Source organism: Canis aureus, chromosome 14, assembly GCF_053574225.1.
Source record: "Canis aureus isolate CA01 chromosome 14, VMU_Caureus_v.1.0, whole genome shotgun sequence".
Classification (NCBI taxonomy): Eukaryota; Metazoa; Chordata; class Mammalia; order Carnivora; family Canidae; genus Canis; species Canis aureus.
This window is the reverse complement of record NC_135624.1, coordinates 10,278,374-10,290,362: the sequence shown is the minus strand read 5'-3', so window position 1 is coordinate 10,290,362 and position 11,989 is coordinate 10,278,374. Positions and strand designations below refer to the sequence as shown.

Genomic DNA, 11,989 nt, shown 5'->3' with positions numbered 1-11,989 from the left:
TTTTCCTAAAATGTACATTCTACTACTTTCTTTAAATGTGCTTTAAATTGAACTAGCTAAAATTATCTAAAGAATATGCAAGTAACACTTTTTCCTTGGCTAATGATTTACTGTGTTTCTGATAGTATATAATATACAGGAATATGAAATTCTAATGACAACATATTCTTCATTTATGTCAAACAATATAATTTGATATAAAAACATATATAGGAAGATAATTATATAGTTCTACATAATTTATATATAAAATTGACTATAATAGTTACATTTTCAAAGCTCCTGTATTTTTAAGCTATGAGGTACTTTATATGACCATAAGCTGAAAAATACAGCTTTTTAAATCTTTTTTACTGTTTTAAATTTTAAATCCATTTAGTTTAGTTAACTTAGTTTTATGTTAATTTCAGGTATATGATCTGTGATTCAACAATTTTATACATTACTCAGTGCTAATCATGGTAAGTGTACTCTGGAATCCTCATCACCTATTCACCCATCCCCGCCCACCTACCTTCCCTCTGGGAACCATCAGTTTGTTCTCTACAGTGTCAGAGTGTTTCTTACTTTCTCTCTCTCTCTTATTCTTTTGCTCATTTGTTTTGTTTTTTAAATTCCACATATGAGTGAAATCTTATGGATCTGTCTTTCTCTTATTATTTATTTCACTTAGCATTATACTCTCTAGCTCCATGTCCTTGCAAATGTCAAGATTTCATTCCTTTTTATGGCTGAATACTATTCTATTGCATATATATACCACATATATAAAAATGTAGCTATTTTTCATCCACCCTACATTATATGAAACCGTTACTCATGAATGCTGTCAAGAAGAGGGAAAATGGAATAAAGAAGTATCCCAAGTTTTATTTTGGTAACATTTAAGTGTTCAGAGATTTTCAAAGAATTAGATATAATATGGTTTTCCTATCTACTGTGTTATAAAGGCTGCTTAAAAATAGATATGAATAACATATTAAAAATATACAAAATCCTGGCAACCACTGGAGCATGTTTTTGCAGAACTGTAAACATTAGTAGTCTGAATGAAAAATTCAAAGTATTGCTATGAGTTGGTGGCTAGATTATAATTCTTAACTGTCGTGGGACTATCCAGGCCCAATTATGTTATAGTAATTAAATGATGAACAACTATCCCAAGTAGCTTCTGATGCACAGAGATGGTGTTATCAATTTATCATCAGAAAATTTGTTTTGAATTATTTCTCTAGTAGTGAGACTAGATAAGCTAATGTTCATCCATACTGTTCCTACTATTTTCTCTTTATCCTACATTTGTGACATCAGCTCGAATTATAGGTACAGACTGTTGTGATGGAAAGACTTAGGGTAATCAACTCATTATATAAGAGTACAGAAAAAGAAACCATATGGAAGCCTTGATTCAGAAAGGAAAATAATGTCTAAATTAAGTATGGAGAAACAGGAAGGGGGAGGAAACAGTGGCAGATCCTCCAGATCTCCTATGTCAGGAGCAATATGATTCAATAGGGATCTGAGTGAATTGTTTTAAAGCTGTGGCATCAAGAACAGGGTTTCTGTTTAGATTTAATGCTATTTGAATTACACACCTATTGGTGATAATCCTATCTTGTTAGGAAATATAAAGCCATATTTATCTTTTCCAGAAAATTACTCCCCCATTTATCCAAGTCTTCTATAATACATTTAAACTACTTTAGAAGGTAATGACTAGGCTATAAAAAGTTTTTTAAACAATCTCATTCTTTAGCTCCTTGGTTAAAGAATATGCAGTGCCCTTTGTTACCATTTTTTTAAAATGATGATAAATCAAGAACACCCTCACTGGATATCATAAGATATCACTGCATATCATCATGTCATAACAAGCTCTACATATTTTGGTACTACCTTACTACTTTATTTACTTGTCAATGTGAACTTTCAATAGATCCCTAAGCCCTACTAATAGTTCCTCATATCTCTTCCTTTGTGACCTCACTTATGTTGTAACTCATCTGGGAAAAACCCTCCTCTGTTCACTAACCCAGGTCATTTTTACCTTCTTCAACCACCTACTAGGCATCCCACTTAGATATGTTAAAGGCACCTCAAATTCAACATTATCATAACTGAACTCCTGAATCATTTCACCATCCCTATCTTCTTCCTTACCCTCTACCAGAGTAAATGGAATCATCCTCTAACAAGCATTTGTGTGGAGTAAGAATTTCCCATATGCAGGGAAATGTTTGTACAACAAGATAACTTCACTGTGATTCATTACTAAGGCTAGGCATCCATCAGTTATTCAAAACCCCTGAGACCTCTTTTGTCAACAGAGCACCATGAAGGCCTACTGCCAAAGATGAGTATCATACATAAGAGAGTGCTCACTGCTCTGTTTCTTTTCAAAGTTCTGCAGCTCTGCTGCTTATATGTCATGCTTGGGGCAAGCAAGTCTTTGTTGAGGCTGGGGATCCTCTGTAATACAATGCAGCCATCCTTGGTGATGCCTCTCTACCTCCAGAGTAGTGCTAAGGAATAGTGCAAAGTTTGTTATTTCTGGAATATAGATTTGCAGGCAACAATTTCATTATTTAACATTTTCTATATTTAAATTTTTCTTTTTTATAATGTATTGCTTTAACATCAAAAAGAAAGTAGTGTTTGGAAAAACACTAAGAAAGAAAGAAAACAACTAGGGATTTTTTTTTTTTTAACTAGGGATTTTTTTTAAAGTATTGTTTAAAAAAAACAAATTCTGAGTTCACAGACCTCAAAAGAATGCACAAATGCAGTTCTACTTCACAGAAAATCAATCTATGATAAAGAATATTGGTTGTGACATTTGAAAAAAAAAGTGACACAGACTTGAAATCTTGTTTTAAGTAGAGCATCTGTTTTTATTTGTTACATCTCACTATTCACTACTCAAAAAATATTTAAAAGAAGGGATACATTTTTCCCTTATGACTCAAGTCAAAGAGTGTATGCCTTGGTCATGGAATACTGACATCATTTTAATGAAAATGGTTTTATTTATATTAACACATGCATAATACCATCTACATAAACTCCTAGCAATGCATGCCACAAATTTCACTTGGAACATTAACCCTGGTAAAATCAGATATAGAGCAAAATGTTAAATTATTTTTTATCAAATACAATCTCTGCATTTTTTAAAAAACTTTTAATTATGAAAAAGTATCAAATATATACAAGAATAGGGGAATAATATAATGAACCTATGAGCTTCAACAACTCATCACACATCTTCAATAATTGTTAACTCACGGCCAATCTTGTTTTCTACATATGCATTCACTGTCTTCAACTCTAATTGTTTGTTTGTTTGTTTAGAAAACTCATCTAAAAAAAAAAAAGAAAAAAGAAAACTCATCTAAACAAACAAATCATCACCCTGAGATCAAGACCTGAGCTGAGATCAAGAGTCAGATGCTCAACTGACTGAGCCATCCAGGAACCCCAATTCTAATTATTTTTAAGCAAATCTCAGACTTCATAACATTTAAATTTCTATACTGTTTTCAATGGCAAGCCCAAAAATAGATTAATGGAAACATTAAGTTAAAAGCTACCTTCAATTTACTACCATTGATTTTCCCTTCTTCTACAAAATATAGAGTCATAGGCACAAAGTTGGTAGTCTCCTACAGAGTGTATTTTTAGGGGCTCTAAAAGATCAAAATGATCACAAAAGAGATCCTTTAGTCCAACCAACTGCCTACTAGTGACTCAGAGGCCTTTAGAACTGAAGTGGCTCTAATACCTTGTTAGCCTCTATCAGTAAACCAAAACCTAAGCCAAAGTCAATGCACTGGAATCCAAGAAAGTAAAACTGAAGAACAATCAATCATAAACAGCCAATTAGCCTTCCTCAAATAAAATAACTGCTTACAATAAAGCCAATTGAATAATTTCATTGTTTTGTTCTTTATAAAAACATCTACATCTTCTCTATAAAAACCGGACCCATAGCTCCTGTTGGTAGAGTGCTCCTACCTTTGGTGTGCCCCATTCCAATCCATGTGTGCTCAAATAAACTCTTGAAAAATTTTAGTGTGCCTCAGTTTACCTTTTAGCAATAGGAAACTATGAACCTCAAGGTGTAAAAAGGAAAATGGTAGACTTTCTTAGATGCTATGAGCCTGAAGTTCAACTTAAAGACTTTAAAGTCCCATGAATCCTGATGGTAATGGGTGGCATAAGAGCAGCATCAGGCCAAGAGCAAGGGCTGAGTGCCTATGAAGGATTGACTCATATACATAAGCATAGGTGGGGCCATTATTGTTCCAGCACTGGCCCAAGGTTAGCCAAGTATCTTATTTACATCTGGGCCTTTGCGTAGTTTTTCCTGAGACTGGAGAAATAAGGATTATATTTATTCTCACTTACTCTTAAGGTGAAATCCTAGTTTTTATTTCATGAACTCACTGTGTTTGCCACTATCACCTCTTCCCACCTGCAATTTGTTGCTTCTAATTTGTTATGGCCTGAAAAGCCACAATCTAAGCTTTCTAATATTGGAGCTACAATAAAAGTGTTATTTGCTTGAGGAGTTTACCTATGGAAGGCACATGGGCAATAGAATTTGCTCAATCTATTTTAGGATGTAAGACAATTTTACTCTTGATTTCCAGCCTTAAGTGTGTTCTAGGATGATTGAAGTTGCAAAATAAATTATCCTGAGATAAATAAGGTGTTATTATAAATGGGTTTAGAGCCCCTGTATCACCAGATGGTACTGATCTGATGCCTACTACTCAAGTGTTTGATCATAATGAACACTTCCTGAGCGATCTCATTAGTTGGAAAATTGAGTGTGCTTATATATCTTGTCTATAGAATGTACCCTCCAATAATCTAAATGAAATTAAATTCTAGGAGAGATGCCACACTAGGCTTAAAAATGCTTTTTTGTTGTTGTTGCTCTTAAAATTCTCTATGTGGGAAAAGAAAAAGTTATTTTTTAGTTCTACTTATAACCTCTGGGTTTTTCCATTATCTGCTAAATATTTCAATGCCTTCACAATATCATTTTTTAAAAAGATTAATAAGAAAAAAAAACAGAACTAAAAGCTAATTCAATAACCTCAGTGAAACACCCACCAATTCCAAAAGAATGACTTCCTTTCCTAGACTGGAAAATGTAATTATGTCTAGATGGAAAGAAAGAGTTGCTATGGAATTTCTAGCAGCGTTTGGGTGTTCAGTGCTGGTTACTTCCGTTGCAAACTTCTACTAGCAAACAATTGGAAAGAAAGGATGGCCTGTGTACAATTGCAACCCCTGCTTTTGGCCATCTATCCTTTATGTTCCATTTGAAGTTATGCATCAAGAGTGGCTAATTTCTAAAGCCAGTAGTTTATATGACTTTATTCTTATTTATATCCTGCAGCATGGCATTAACGACCATTTTTGTCTTTTTAAACTTCCTCTTTTTTTTCTGTACTCTGCTTCCACAACAATCTCATAACTTGGATCAGTACTCCTTTACTAACTCCTGAACTTTCCATTTCTAGCTATGTATTTCAGGTGTTTATTCCTCAATTTTGGGTTACTGAAATAGCTTCATGGTTTTCTCCCTTCTATCTCCTTCTCCCTTCCAATCATCCAATTTACTAATTCAATAGTCATCTTCTTAAAAGAGCCTTTTTAAAAAATTTGCTAAAACCCATCAGTCTGTCCACACAATAGAAGACTATCTCCTTAGCACTAAGCTCCTCCCTCCAACCTTATCCTCTCCTGTTTCTCTGCCCCTCTCTCCCCTCGGCCATACCTGCAAACTTACTGTCTCAATGTTATCCTGACAATTTCACTGACTGTTCACCACCAAGAATGCCTCCTATGTGATCCTCTCCACCCTTCCTCCTTTAAGACCTAGACATAAGGAGAGGGGAGGGCAGAAGAAGAAATACAAAGGCAAGAGGAGAATGAGAAAAATCTCCATTACTACTTCTCTACAAGTGATGTAACAAGCAATGCTTTGGGGAGCCCTTCTTAATTGTTTAGATTGATTATTCCTCAATATAACGTCCATTATTTTTTACAAAAGATACATGATCTCCCAGAAATGCAATGCTTTATCATTGGCAAACTCACAGAAGAGACAACCTCTACTGAAAAAGTGGCTTAATGAAATATATGAAGAATCTCCTGTGTACCTCATTCTGGTTCTTGATATTAAAAATCAGAAAATTTTAAACTTGCAATGGGCTTTCCAGTCCAACTGTCTAATACTGGAGAAATTAATTTCTCCTAGTCAACTTTCCAGTACTGGAGGGACACCATGGGTTGGAAAGATCTTTAGGCTAATCCCTTTACAGGCTTGAAGCCCTCTGCATTAATTAGGGTTCTTATTCACAAGGAATGCAATATAGCTAGCTTAAGTAGAAATAACTTTATTACGGGCTAGTAAGTGGTTATAAAAATTCCCAACCACAACATAAGAATGTTCTAGAGAAAATCTTGGGCTGTCACCACTTTCTATTTAGCACTTATGATGCCAAAGACTAGACTAGCAACCACACAAGAACCGAAGGCTTTTGCTGCCTTTCCTACATCTTACTGCCATACATTCCAAGTCAGACAACTGAATCTGTTTGGCAGAGCCCAGTGCAGGAGTAGAATTCCAGTTGGAAGGGAGTGCTTTCTGTATTTCCAGCCTTTACAGGCAGATATGCTAGAATGGGAGTAGTAGGTATCAAATAAGACAATCTGCAAAATCTGCCCCATGTACTCACCACACAATGAATGAGTTTGCTTCTCTCATGGAGTAATAAACTGGATAATGAGGCCATATACAGACTCAAGTACAACTATAGGCCTTGCATTGAGAACACTAAGGTCCAAATCACATCCCAGGTACTACTTGTGTGATCTTGGGCATTCATGTACTACTTCTATGTGTTTTACCTATAAAGGGTATATTTGTAATTCTAAACTCCCCAGCTTAATGTGAAGATTAAGTATATTAAAATGTGAAGTGTATGGAACACTGCCTACTATTGAGAAAGTGCTCAATAAATGCCAGTTATCATCATTTCTAGGAAATTGTGGCTTTTTAAAACTTATGTAAGCTGGACTAAGATCCATGTGCTTCTTTATCAGATGACAAGTTATATGGATTGCAATAAATGGGACACAGGATATTTGCAAAGGGTTAATGAGAATTCTCTCCCTAGACTTTTTGCCAGTTTGCTTTTGTAATGTTGCTATGAAAGAATGGGGTAAAAAAAAAATCTGTCATCAACCTGTCTCAAATTGGGTATTTGCCACAGCCTATGACTGCTGTCCCCTAGAAGGTAACCAAAGCTTTCAGATATCTTTCTTCTTTGAAAGGACTGGACAGTTGTGCCTCAGGACTATGCAACTGTTTCCAGACTCTGAGTCTGAACAAAACTCTGCTTCTGTCCCCCCCACAAAACAAAAACAAAAACAAAAAACAGAATCTAGACTGGAATCGGTATGGGTAATAACAAAATGCTGTTTAATACTGTTTTGAGTCAAGAATTTAAGGACAGTAAAACAATAATAACCACCACAAAAGCTTTAAGCAATTCTTGGTATCTAGATAACTAGAAATTTCCATCTCTGTACTGAAAGAAATGTAATTAGGGCCAGACCAAAGAAAAGAGCCTCCCCCAATTTGGGCAAATACCTAAAACAGCAACTTCTGCCATTTCTTGAGCATCTCTGCTTATTAGAAAATTCTTTCACATAAGGCTCGGGACTCTGCCAAATTTAATCGACTGGCGAGTTCTGCAACCTAGCACTATATGAAATCATTCTCTCTCCTCACACAAAGCACTGCAGTCCTGGAATAGTACTGTCAAGGACCAGCAGCTGTTAATATGTGATGCCGTATGGCACTGTCATTAAGGACATGGGCTTATTCTCCCTCTTCCTGTGTGATATCAGGAAGGCGAATTAACCTTTCTGTACCCATTTTATTATCTGTGAAATGGTGATAATAAGTATACCTACTTTACTAGATTGTGGGAACATTAAATGAGATAATTTAGTATTAGTTATCACTAATGATATCATCACCATCAACATCACAGATTCTGAATTGGTCTTAAAATTAACTAACACTTTTAATTAAAATATCTTTATGAGATGCAATTTTTTTGATCTTCTCTTTAATAGATAGGCTTCATGTTGCCAGTCTCTTCCATAATGTAGTAAGTGCACCATTCTTTGCATGTGATTTAACTATTACAGCAAACAGATGAATCTTTCTTCCTTGCCCATCTGTCCTTGCTCCATACCTGTATTAATGCCACCTTTGACAGTAGGTATGGAAGTTCATCGCACTTCTGGTTTATAACACTTTATGGACACATAAAATCCCTGGGTCTTTTCCTGAGGAGCTGCTATTATTCCAAGTATCTCTCATTCTATAGTTTCATGGGTGAGTTTTAATTTTATCCTAAGTTCTACATGATAAAAGAATTCTGCTTAGAGACATCTTTGACTTGGCTTGTGTAATTTATAGGTTAAGATCCTATAGGTAAATAGGATAAACCAAATAAAGATGACTCCCATGGTATTGAAAATCCAATTATTTATGTGTCTTTGACCAGACTATTAGCTATATGAATCCTGATCATCTATTTACATTTTGGCCAGAAGTGTGCACTCAATACATGCTGAACTGCTAACCTCTATGCAGTAAAGTAATGGCTTGTTTCCTTTGTTTTTATCAACAATGTGCAAGACAACCTGACAAATATGTGAATATTGTATCAATTCCTTCATAATGTATTATTTCAAATGATGCAATGACAAAGCACACATCTGGTTTACAACCAGTGTTTCATTTTAATGTAATCTTAGAGCTGCCTAGAGGATGTAATACATGTCATTGATAACACATTTCCAAACTAATTCAGCATGGCTTACTGCAGGTAGTGAAAATATATTCAGATGTACATAAACATGATATTAACTATGTAAAATGCATGGAAGTTTTACATAGAGAAATTTTTAAAAACCTTTCATGCTATAACCTAATTAAAATACTGATCAACAGTGTTCTTGCCTCATTACACAAGCAACTCAAGGAATGACAACTGCTTTTATGATCATTTATTACTAACAATGGGAAAACATGATTTCCATTAAAATAGACACCTTGAAATGAAGTGAGCATACTCTCCAGGGATATAGTTATCAATCTTTCCTTTCCTAAGTTATTCAAATCTCCTTACTCTCCACCGTTGGGAGGCGACCAGGGGGAAAAAGTGAAAAGAGTATTAAAGTTCTTCCTTCCAAGTAAGCCCAGTATTCTTCCTCTCCAGAGTCATCCTAGATGCACAAAAACAGAGCAGCTAAGATCAAAGACTTGAATATCACCTATAGAGGTTCATAGCATTTCCTTCCACTTACATGGGTAAATTATTTAACCTGAATTAAGTTTAGTTTCCTCATGTATAAACTGTCGATTATCCAAGGCCCAGAACTGATATAAAAATTTATTGGGCTTATATTACACAGCACCTAGCACAGTACTTAGTATGGAAAGCACTCCTACAGTGCCCACCCCCCACCCTCCCAACCAAAAAAGATAAAAACCACTGTAGTTCACAGATATGGACAGAAGAATCTAGAGTAACGGAGAAAATACCAAATTGCTGGGACCTTCTGACAGGGCTGGGCCCTGGGGCAAGAGTACAGTCAGTATTCATAATTACGTGTTCATGTGGAGAAGGAGGCCGAGGTCCTAGCAAGTGCATAAATGCTGCTGGGGAGGCCTGAGCCTGGGCCAGCCTGGTCAGCAGGTCTGGATTAGTGTGAAAAAAAAAAATTCAAGGACAGGATGGAAACATTATCAGAATTTCTATTTGAAGGATTTAAAATCAATTGGAAAAAATCACCAATGAGAAAATATGCAGTGTTTTATATCTTTAAATTTGACTGTTACCTATTAAACTTAGGAAAGTAGATTAGTAAACAAAGAGAGAAAATGTCACTCTAAACTTACATAAACACTCACAAAGGAACAAAGCTGGAAGGGACCTTCAATTTCATATCAATGGAATGGTTTAATTTTGCCATGAAGAAACAAAGTGCCTGGAGAGAATGAGTTGACCAAGGACACAGGAATTACTGTGGAGCAGGATTTAAAGCCAGGTCTTCTGATTTTTAGTGAGTTAAAAGTCTGATTTCCATACATTTATTCTTCAGATATGATATCACACTAATAAGAAAGCTTCACATAGAAACCACAGAAACAAAGAAAAAAATCATTTGAGCGAAGTTAATAATTTAGAAAGAAATCTCTTGATTTTTGTTTATTAATTTCGCTACAGCTAAGAGATTATAATTAGTAATCATTTCACACATCTATATGCCACCTGGAGTTGTGGCATAACTAGAGGTATCTTTAGGCTATGGAAATACTCGATTGTAAGGAATATCAGGTGAATTTTCAAACCAAAAACTTACCTTAAATGAATGTCATTGCACAAAAATACAGAACAATAATACCTAATATTCTATAATGAGGAACAAATCTTCCTGGACGAATAAACCCTGATGATATGATGGAAACTTCAGATGAATATATTATGAGAGGATGTGATGAGACAGGGAAATCTTATTCAGATCAACAGTAAATGATGTGAACAGCAAAGGTACATCTTGTTGGTTTGGGACCCACATCTGAGAATGGTCAGAGCTTCAGGAGGCAGCTGGCAGCTGTTAGAGAACTGTTCTTGTTCTTTCTATTCTGCTTCACCCTACCTCATTAAGATTTTGCCTTCGCCCTCTCTCTTATGTGCAATCAGTTGTTTCCTCTCCATAAACTTCCTTTTCCATTGCCTCACACTTACCTAAATCTTTCCAACTGAAATTTTCTTCTATCTTGATCTTGAGTCCACCTCATGACCAGCCTCTTCTCTCCTACTCATCACCTTCTAATTTAATAAGTCAAATTCATACTCCTTTTCCACCCCTCTCCTCACACACAAACTAAGCGCACTATGGTTCTTGCCCTATTATTCCAAAGAAACTATTCTCCTGTGTCAGTAATAACTAAAATCCTAACTTCCACAGTTAATAGCTTAGATTTAGTTGGAACTCTTCGTTATTTAGCTATCCACTCCTTTAAAATTATGCATTGGTTTTTCTCCTAAACAAATTTGAAGCAAAATCCCTCATTAATATATTGTATAAATAACAGATAAATTTGATGCTGAATTATGGTAGCTGTGACCATTTCTACTTTGTTTCATTACAAAAAAATCATTTTTAATCTCTCATTACTTTCTTTATACATAGAAATCATGTCTAGTCTTTCAAACTTTTATCAAAAAAAGAAACTGCCATGAAGTCATATATCTGAGAAGATATCCTGCATGTAGGATATAAAAATATTTATAGTTTAATAATGAAAAATCAAATAGCCTAAGTAAATATATGGCAAAGGATCTGAATAGCATTTCCACAAATATGTAGCCAATAACTATATAAAAATGCTTAGTATTAACATCATTAATCCTTAGGGAAGTACAATTCAAAACCACAGAGATACTACTCATACCCAATTAAAAGGTACGTAATAACAAATGTTGACAAGAATACAGAGAAATTAGAACACTCATACACTGCTGGCGGGAATGTAAAATGATGTATAGCCACTTTGCAAAACAGTCTGTCAATTCCTCAAGAAATTAAATACAGAGTTACCAATATGACCCAGCAATTCCAGCCCTAATTATATACCATGATAAGTGAAGATAACGTCCACACAAAAACTTGTGCATGTGTGATCATAGCATTATTTACATTAACCAAAATGTGGAAACAACCCAAGTGTCCATCAACTGATGAATGGATAATGTATATCTATTTATATATAAAATATGGTCTATATTCAGATATAGTATATCTATTCAATAGAATATTATTTGGAATGATTTGGAATAATGAAAAGAAATGGAGTACTGTGGCTGCTACAATACGGATGAAC

General features: G+C 34.9%; 1 long non-coding RNA gene across 1 annotated transcript in view; it reads right to left on the bottom strand.

Annotated features, from left to right (window-relative positions):
* Nucleotides 1–7,222: 7,222 nt before the first annotated feature.
* The window catches only part of LOC144283159 (uncharacterized), a 103,412-nt gene continuing 98,645 nt past the window's right edge, over nucleotides 7,223–11,989 (bottom strand). The window contains exon 3 of the long non-coding RNA XR_013351572.1: nucleotides 7,223–9,324. This is a non-coding gene — a long non-coding RNA (uncharacterized LOC144283159). The remainder of the gene's footprint in view (nucleotides 9,325–11,989) is intronic.